Raw genomic sequence first — 8,642 nt, 5'->3', positions numbered from 1 at the left:
ACATTTTACCCACAGCCCTTAAAAAAACCCGAAGAATGCAATAGCCCTCTGGGACACTCTTCCGCCAACAGTACTCATCTAAATGAGACTGAAGGTTGGAAGAGCGCCTCTTCCCCCTCCCAAGAACTGACTTAACCGCTCCCCACATCCCCTCAATTGTGTTAGTGCAAGCCCCAGTATCATAATTCTTAAACTCTAGACTGTGGTTCACTACTAAATGATTAAATCCCCTCTCACCCAACCCCCTATATGAAGAAAACGCATCTGAAACTACTGTGGACCCCGGCTCTACATACTCCTCAATTAACCCCACTAATTCAGGCTTCGACCTCCCCTCCACAACCCTAAAAACACATTCAGTACCCCCACCCCCCTGAACAACAGCCCCCCACACCCAAAGACCAGCCACAGACTTCCCCCTCCCATACTTCCTTTTACCAAACTGCGACTCATCCACCTCCACAACCACCCCATGCCCACCCAACTTACCCCTGTACTTAATAAATTCGGAACACACCTCACGACAAAAGGAATACCAGTCTAAAACAGTCCTCTCACTCACACCAGTCTCAAACGCGCAAAAACTCTGCCCGCAACTATAACAAAAATAATACGTAATAAGCACAATCTCACGCATGGCCAATCTAGACTTCTCGAACCAGGTACCACGCCTTACAGAACGCCATACGCCATCTTTCCGGCAACACCACATGTATCCGTCCCTGGTCCGAGAGTCCGGAACTTTAACCAATTTCATAGGTTCACGGCACACACCGCACTTCACGACCTCGGCAATTAAGCCAAATAGCTGAAGAAATTTAATCAGCTCTAAAGCTGTCTCCCCCATCATCGCCCTCAACCGAACACTGTTAAGGCGGTCTTTCATATCCATTCCTGAACAAAAAACCACAACCAAATACACTCAATAACAAACTCACCCGACGTACAGCAATGAGCATTAAATTAACCATTAACTCACTAATAGAAATTCCGCTTCAAATCCAACACCTGAGCAACAGAAAACTGACCCCACCACACGAAACAAACGAAACAAACGAAAACCATGAACACACCACCAGAGAGCACGACAAACAAAAACAAGACATCTACAAACACGCCACAATCGCAAATCAAACTCCGCGCCGTAATGACGTCACACACCACAACACGCTTACGTCACGGGTCAAAGCCGACGGGTAAGATCGGACGCTTCTGTTGACCCCATAAATAGTATATCTGACAATAAAAACAAATTAATTTTAAGCTCCTACAGAGCACATGAAGCTAATAGCACATCCTAAAAATACATCGTTGTTGCTAGATATAAGTACACATATTTTAACTTATTAGGGAAAATATAATAAATAACGATACAAACACATTGACATGTTCTGAAATGAAACTGCTACATAATCATCGGCAACAATGAGTAAGTTTGGTTCTAGCTCGCACGGAAGGAATTTTGGCAACGATATACAAGGATTGTGCCAACGCTGCTTCCAGATAAACTGCGAACTGGTTTCGAATACTCGTAGATGTAGTGCCTATTGGGGAAAATATATGAACTAAATGGTATTTACTGGGATATTATTTCGTAAAAAATGTTATTTTCTGATTTGCAGTGAGACGTTATTACGTTGCGTAAGACATCAGTTTCTTTGTCGAATTTTTGCGATTTCGGTTTTGGTGATTCGATCTGGACCTAGTAACACAGTTTAAATTTTGTGTGAGTGAAAGCAACAGCAATGATAACTGCAAACGTGTCACAAATTTATTGATCGCTCTTTCGAAATACGTCGCGATTTCCGAGGTATGGTTAGTTTTACGATGAATGACGAAATAATTTTGAGATTTTACGACGAATGAGTCCGGGTACACGTGCTACTAGCTAATATCCATTACATATTCTGGTTTCCTTGAAACTGGTACTGAATTTATACCGTCCGTCTGAAGACGCTGTTTGAGAGTGGGGTTACCGAAGATTTGTTGTGGAAAAAAAAAGTGCAGATCAGGGGGAGGGAGCAGCTGCCAAAATTTGTGGTCCATCTTGCTTAGTCTCTTGCACAAAGCAATTCCTGGTCACTTTATCATTTGTCCGAAAATAATGCTTTATTATTATTATTGCTACTCATACGGCAATTACTTCAGAAATAAAGAAGTGTACAAAATTTACAGACAATTCATTTATATAATTGAATGGATTTGTTCTAGTGTTCTGACATAACACAGCAACTGTGAATATATGATCGACGAATTTGCTACTGAAAGAACACCGTTGTATAAAATGCAGTTACGGTGCACCTGTGTCTTCCGTTCCGTGCTGCAGTTAGTAGCTGCGTGATGTGGGATGGGAAGTGGCTGCCCGCATTTCTATTCGATATGGAGAACGGGAAGGAAACTTCGTGTGGTGACAGACTGACCTGTAGCGAAGCCCGAGGTCGGGATTAGGTTGGAATGTGACCATCTGATTGTGGGTTGGAGAAGCCAATGAATCTCTACACAAAAATTCGATGATCCATCGCGTTCACTTCCGGTCATTACATTCGCATTCAAACTGCAGCACGCAACGGAATACACAAGTACATAGTAACTGCTCTTTTGCCACGCCGTAATCAGTTTTGGCTGACTTGAGTGTGATCAGTTCAATATGTATGTATAAAATTTTAGTAAGCGGTAGTAAGTGCAGAATATATAAATATTTTGCAATTCTCTACATATAGCTCCCATGTGGATGATAAAGACAAAATTAGTGTACATACACCACATTCAGAGACATTCATACAGAAATTCTTCCCTAAACCGCTGAAATGGAAAGAAACCCTAACGCTCGGTATAATGCTAATCATCCTATGCCATGCATTTCATGATTGTTTGCAGAATATGTATAATAAGGCACAGGATGGAGACAATCCACACACTTTTGACCAGAAAGTTTCCAGGTACGAATTTTGAGGGCACTCTTGAAGAATATGTCTGACGGTGTGTTTTGGAAAGTCACATGTGCACTCTGAAGTGGTAGTCTTTCCGCATCTCCACATCTCCCATCGTTGGTCTGGATCATGTTGAGTCTACTCCATGCCCTTCGGTGCAGATCAAGTTCCTGTGATTTCTTGTTGACTCGGAGAAAGCTGTCGAGCTATGGTGGAATGTTCGTATACCATTTTTGCGTCCAAGCTTCATGGAGATTGAAGTTAAGGTCCACCCGGTTGCTAGCTGTTCTGAATGATGGAGGTCTGGAATGGTGTCTTTTGATTGGGATAGCAGGTATATCCTCATGAATTGGCAGCTGCTAGTTGTTGCAGATTTTCTTATATTCCCTCAGAAGAATATTAGTTCTTCTCAGATTAGGTGGTGGAATGAGGTTCAGGGCAGGCAGACAGAATACTGGAGCAGTACCAGTAACAGCCCACACTGTTTGATTTAGTTCCGCATCTACCACTTTCATGTGGCTGCCGTTTATTCAGACAGGGCTGTAATATTCTGCCACTGAGTAGAAAGATCCAAGGGCAAACGATCGTAAGATCGAAGCTGCAGAACTCCCTCTTGTACCACATAATTCGTGCACAATATTATTTCCTGACCTCAGTTGATCTACATTCTTTGGTAGATGCTGTTTAAATGACAGTGTTCTGTCAAGTATAACTACAAGGCACCGTTGATATTCATTATCTGAATTATCTACTGATGTTGAGCCGCACGAACAGACTAAGGAGTCTCCGCCGTCTTTTATGTGGAAGCGATTCGAAAATTTAGCATTTTCGAACGCATCCTTGTGATAAACATCAGATGTCACCTACAGCACGTCCATTTCGTAAACCACGGTATTTTGGGCGGCATATGCTGTAAATTATAGAACTGAAGGCTACTGTACCGTGGTATTCCTTCATGTTCCTCTTTCCGCATCTTATAGGCCCCCGTGTTAAGTTTCGGAGTGCAGTCGAATGCACTGAAAATTGCTTTAAGCAAGTGCAAGTTGTGCGTTGCGTTCTTTGCGAAAAGATTCGCGTACTCGTTTTGATTAGTGCGTTTGTGCTGTGATATCCAGGGGAAGTTCATATCTATGTTCGTAGATGAACACTGTTTTCTTTTTCTACTGCTGAGTTGGGTGGTATGAGCTAACAGTACGCTTACAAACTCCAATAAGATCAGGATCTTGTTCAGTCTGAGCGGCCTGGCGAACTGGAGAGCTTGCATGATAGCAAATGGCTCTACATTTACATTCGTTATTTGAGCAAAAATATGCGGACACACCTATGTAATGAGGAACTGACCACTGGATGTCAGAAGAGGAAGATTCATCAGTATAAAAGGTGGTGCGAATGTTGTGTTGCCAGTAGAGTAGCAGTAAGGGCACAATGGATTGGTTAGGAGAGCTCATGTACTGACTGTGAAAGATCATCGAGCATTGGAGATGGTGGTTGTAAAAGATTACATGAACTCAGCAGAAGGAATCACTTGTGCGTTCCACAACGCTGTCAGCAGTCCAGCGAGCAAAATGACTGTTAAGTCATTAAAAAGAATGGGATACAATGGTAGAACATCTCATCGTAAGTTAAACATTTCTGTAGTCGACGCTAACCAATGCTTGTGGTATCGGAAAGCCCAACGCCACTGGACAGTGGACGATGAGAAACGAGTGACTTGGAGCGATGAATCAGGCTATACTCTGCCGAAATTCGAATGAAGGGTTTGGGTTTGGCGAATGTCTGGAGAAGAGTTAGCTCCCTTCATTTGTATGCCAACAATGAGGACGGTACGACTATGTTTTTCTTGCTCAGATTGTGCATAACAAAACGCTAAATGAGGAAGGATACGAACACATCTTACAGCATGGTGTACTGCGTACAGCAGAGGAACGGGTCGGAGATGACGATTGTTTATATCAGCAAGACAATGCACTCTGTCATATATCATAATCTGGGAAGCAATGGTTTTTGGACAATAACATTCTTGAAGTGGACTGACCCGTCCAGAGGCTCGACCTGTACCCAACGGAACAACTTTGGGATGAATCAGAACGCCGACTTCGCTCCAAACCCTAGCGTCCAACATCGCTGCCTTCTCTGGTTTTGGGTCTTGAGAAAGAATGACTGCCATAGCTCCACAGAAATTCAGATACCGTATCGAAAGTGTTCTCGGCACAGTTCAAGACATCATGAAGGCGAGGGGTGGGTACATCCAATATTAATGTTCCCCGACAAGTGTCTAGATACTTTTGATCAGATGGTTTAGATACTCAGAAAACCACTGCGAAGAACATGGCGGAAGATAATTAGAATGGTTCCACAAGTTAAGGTAAGGTCTCTTCCCCTTCCAATTGCTTATTGAACGCGGGAACAGTGATTGTTTCAACGCCTATGTGTGTGCTCTAATTAGTCCAATTTGGTCTTCATGGTCCGTACAGGAGCCATACATAGCAGACTGAAGAATATTTTTGTATTCTGTACTTAATACTGGTTCTTGAAATTTTGTACTGGGCTCTCAAGGGATAATTTACGTATTTAGACAATTTAGATGTAGCAACATTTGCGTGTCGGTCTCCCGCGAGTCAGCCAAACCAGTGACCGTCGATGCCGCCCTTCTTTGTTTATGTTCAGTATCCCCTGTTAGTCGTATTGTATGAGTTCCACAAGAGCAGTATTCTAAGAGGGAACGCAGTATTACGGGTAACTCAAGTATTTCTGTTTTCTGATGACACTAGCTTTGTAGTAAAGGAAGTTGTGTGCAAAATTGGCTCGGTTTCAAGTATTGCAGTTCATCACGTAAGTTCATGCCTAGTAGAAAATAAACTAACGCTAAATTCACAGTAACGACTTAGTTTTTACAGTTTATAACACACAATTCAACCAAACCCGACGTCTTAATTACACAGAATCGGCATATGATTATTAAAACTGAACCGTTTAAATTTCTAGGTGTTCAGATAAATAGTAAACTGGCGTGGAAAGCCCATGTTCAGGATCTTACTCAAAGATTTATTGCTGCTATCTGAAGTGCGTGATCGTTCGACACGAAAGTTAGTCTACTTTGCTTATTTTCATTCGCTTATGTCGTATGGTATCATATTTTGGAGTAACTCTTCCCATTCTAAAAGGATATTTTTGGCTCAGAAACGAGCGGTTCGTGCAATAACTGAGGTAAGTTCGCGAACCTCTAGTCGACCTCTGTTCACTAGTCTGGGTATTTTGACATTGGCCTCTCAATATTTATGTTCTTTGCTGTCGCTTCTTGTTAACAATATTGGCTTATTGCCAAGGGTAAGCACCTTTCACTTAGTTAATTCTCGGCATAAATCCAACCTGCATTTGGATCGGACTTCCTTAACTCTCGGGCATTAATGTGTGCAGTATACTGCTGCATCCATTTTCAATACGCTACCACTCGAATTCAAAAATATTAGCAATAATCCAAGCACTTTCAAATCTAAACTGAAGAGCTTCCTCATAGGTCACTCCTTCTATTCTTTTGTTATATTGTTGATTGCGCTTACTTATGGCATGACTTTTTTGGGTTCATAAAAATTTTATTTTCATCTATTATTACTTTTATGTTGTAATTTCATGTACTGACACGTTCCACGACCTTCGAGATATGCTCCTCAATTTTGCCTACGCAACTTGACGTGTAAATAAACAAAATAAATAAAGAAGCGATTTGTGAGAAGGCTGATTGCTTTTACCCTGTACCCACCAATAAACCAAAGTCTGCCACTTGCCTTACGTACGTCATTATTCCGTTTCATATCACTACTAATTGTTAAACCTAGGTATTTGTATGTGTTGATTAATTCTAGTTGCAAATCGTTGATATTAGAGGATACTACGTTTTGTCGTTTTCAGAAGTGCATAATCTGACATTTTAAATATTTACACTGAGGTGAAAAAAGTCATTGGAAACCCCCTGATACCGTCTCGGACCTTCTTTTGGCCAGCTTAGTGCAGCAGCCCAACGTCACTCGGACTCAGCACGTCGTTTGAAGTTCCCTGCAGAAATACCGAGCCATGATGCCTCTAGAGCCATCCATAATTGCGAAACACTTGCCGGTGCAGGATTTTGTGCACGAACTGACCCTTCGCTGATGTCCCGCGAATTTCGATGAGATTCATGTCGTGTGATCTGGGTGGCCAAAACATGTCCCCGAATTGTTCAGAATGTTTTTCAAACCAATCGTGAAGAACTGAGGCTCACGACATGATATCATTGTCTGGGAACATGAAGCCCAAGAATGCCTGTAAATGGTTTCCATGTAGCTGAACATAATACTTTCCAGCCAATGATTGATTCAGTGGGACAAGAAAACCCAGTCCATTCCATGTAAACACAGCCCACACCACTATGGAGCCATCACCAGCTTGCAAAGTTCCTTGTTGACAGCTTGCGTCCATAGCTTAATGGGGCTTGCACCACACTCAAATCCTTCAATCAGCTCTTACCAACCGAAATCAGGATTCACCTGACAAGGCCATGGGGTCTAACCGATATGAAATGATAATTAAATGGATACCCTAGCTGCAAACAGGCGTTGATGTACTTCATTGGGGACATGTTGAGAATGTGTGCCCCGACCGGGACTCGAACCCGGGATCTCCTGCTTACATGGCAGACGCTCTATCCATCTGAGCCACCGCGGGCACAGAGGATAGTGCGTCTGCAGGGACTTATCCCTTGCACGCTCCCCGTGAGATCCACATTCCTAACATGTCCACACCACTACATTCGTAGTGCGCCTAATAGATGTTTGCCCATCATACTCGTTACTCGTGGCAGATTAATCTACCAAGTCCCGTACGAGCTCAGGCATAGCGTGTGTAAGCAGGAGATACCGGGTTCGAGTCCCGGTCGGGGCACATATTTTCAACATGTCCCCAATGAAGTACATCAACGCCTGTTTGCAGCTAGGGTGTCCATTTAATTATCATTTCATTTCTATCAAAGCTGCATGGTCATCCACGGTAACTGTTCTTTCGGGAACAGATACTACCGTCATACATAACCGATATGGTCACGAGCTCAGCAGAGGTGCTGCAGGCGACGTTGTGCACCTGGCAAAGGTGCTGCCATAGGCCACGAACGACAGATTTAACAGCACTGTCCTAATGGATACATTCATTGTACGCCCGTCTATGATTTCTGCGATTATTTCATGCAGTGTTCATTGTCTGTTAGCACTGACAACTCTACACAAATACCACTGCTTTCAGTCAGCCACTGCATTGTCCGCGGTGAGAGTTAATACCTGAAATCTGGTATTCTCAGCACACTCTTGACACAAGGATCTCGAAATGTCGAATTCCCTAACAATTTCCGAAATGAAATTTCCCACGCGTCTAGCTCCAACTGCCATTCCGCGTTCCCGTCTTGCGGCGATAATCACATGGGAAATCTTTTCACATGAATCACCTGAGTACAAATGACAGCTCCGCCTTAGACGCATTGTCCAGCAAGTGCAGCAAGGTGGAGGTTCCCTGCTGCTTTGGGGTGGCATTATGTGGGGCCGACGTACGTCGCTGCTGGTCATGGAAGGCGCCGTAACGGCTGAACAATACGTAAATGCCATCCTCTGACCAATAGCGCAACCATAATGGCAGCATATTGGCGAGGTATTCGTCTTCATGGACGACAATTCGCGCCCCCATCGTGCA

At 43.2% G+C, this 8,642-nt stretch overlaps 1 non-coding gene across 1 annotated transcript; it reads right to left on the bottom strand.

The window, feature by feature from the left end:
* Positions 1-7,557: 7,557 nt before the first annotated feature.
* On the bottom strand, positions 7,558-7,632 carry Trnat-ugu (transfer RNA threonine (anticodon UGU)). The gene has a single exon. It is a non-coding gene; the product is annotated as a tRNA-Thr (tRNA).
* Between the last annotated feature and the right edge of the window lie 1,010 nt (positions 7,633-8,642).

The sequence above is a fragment of the Schistocerca cancellata genome, chromosome 8, assembly GCF_023864275.1.
Source record: "Schistocerca cancellata isolate TAMUIC-IGC-003103 chromosome 8, iqSchCanc2.1, whole genome shotgun sequence".
In the NCBI taxonomy this organism is placed as follows: Eukaryota; Metazoa; Arthropoda; class Insecta; order Orthoptera; family Acrididae; genus Schistocerca; species Schistocerca cancellata.
This window is presented reverse-complemented; position numbering and strand designations above follow the sequence as displayed.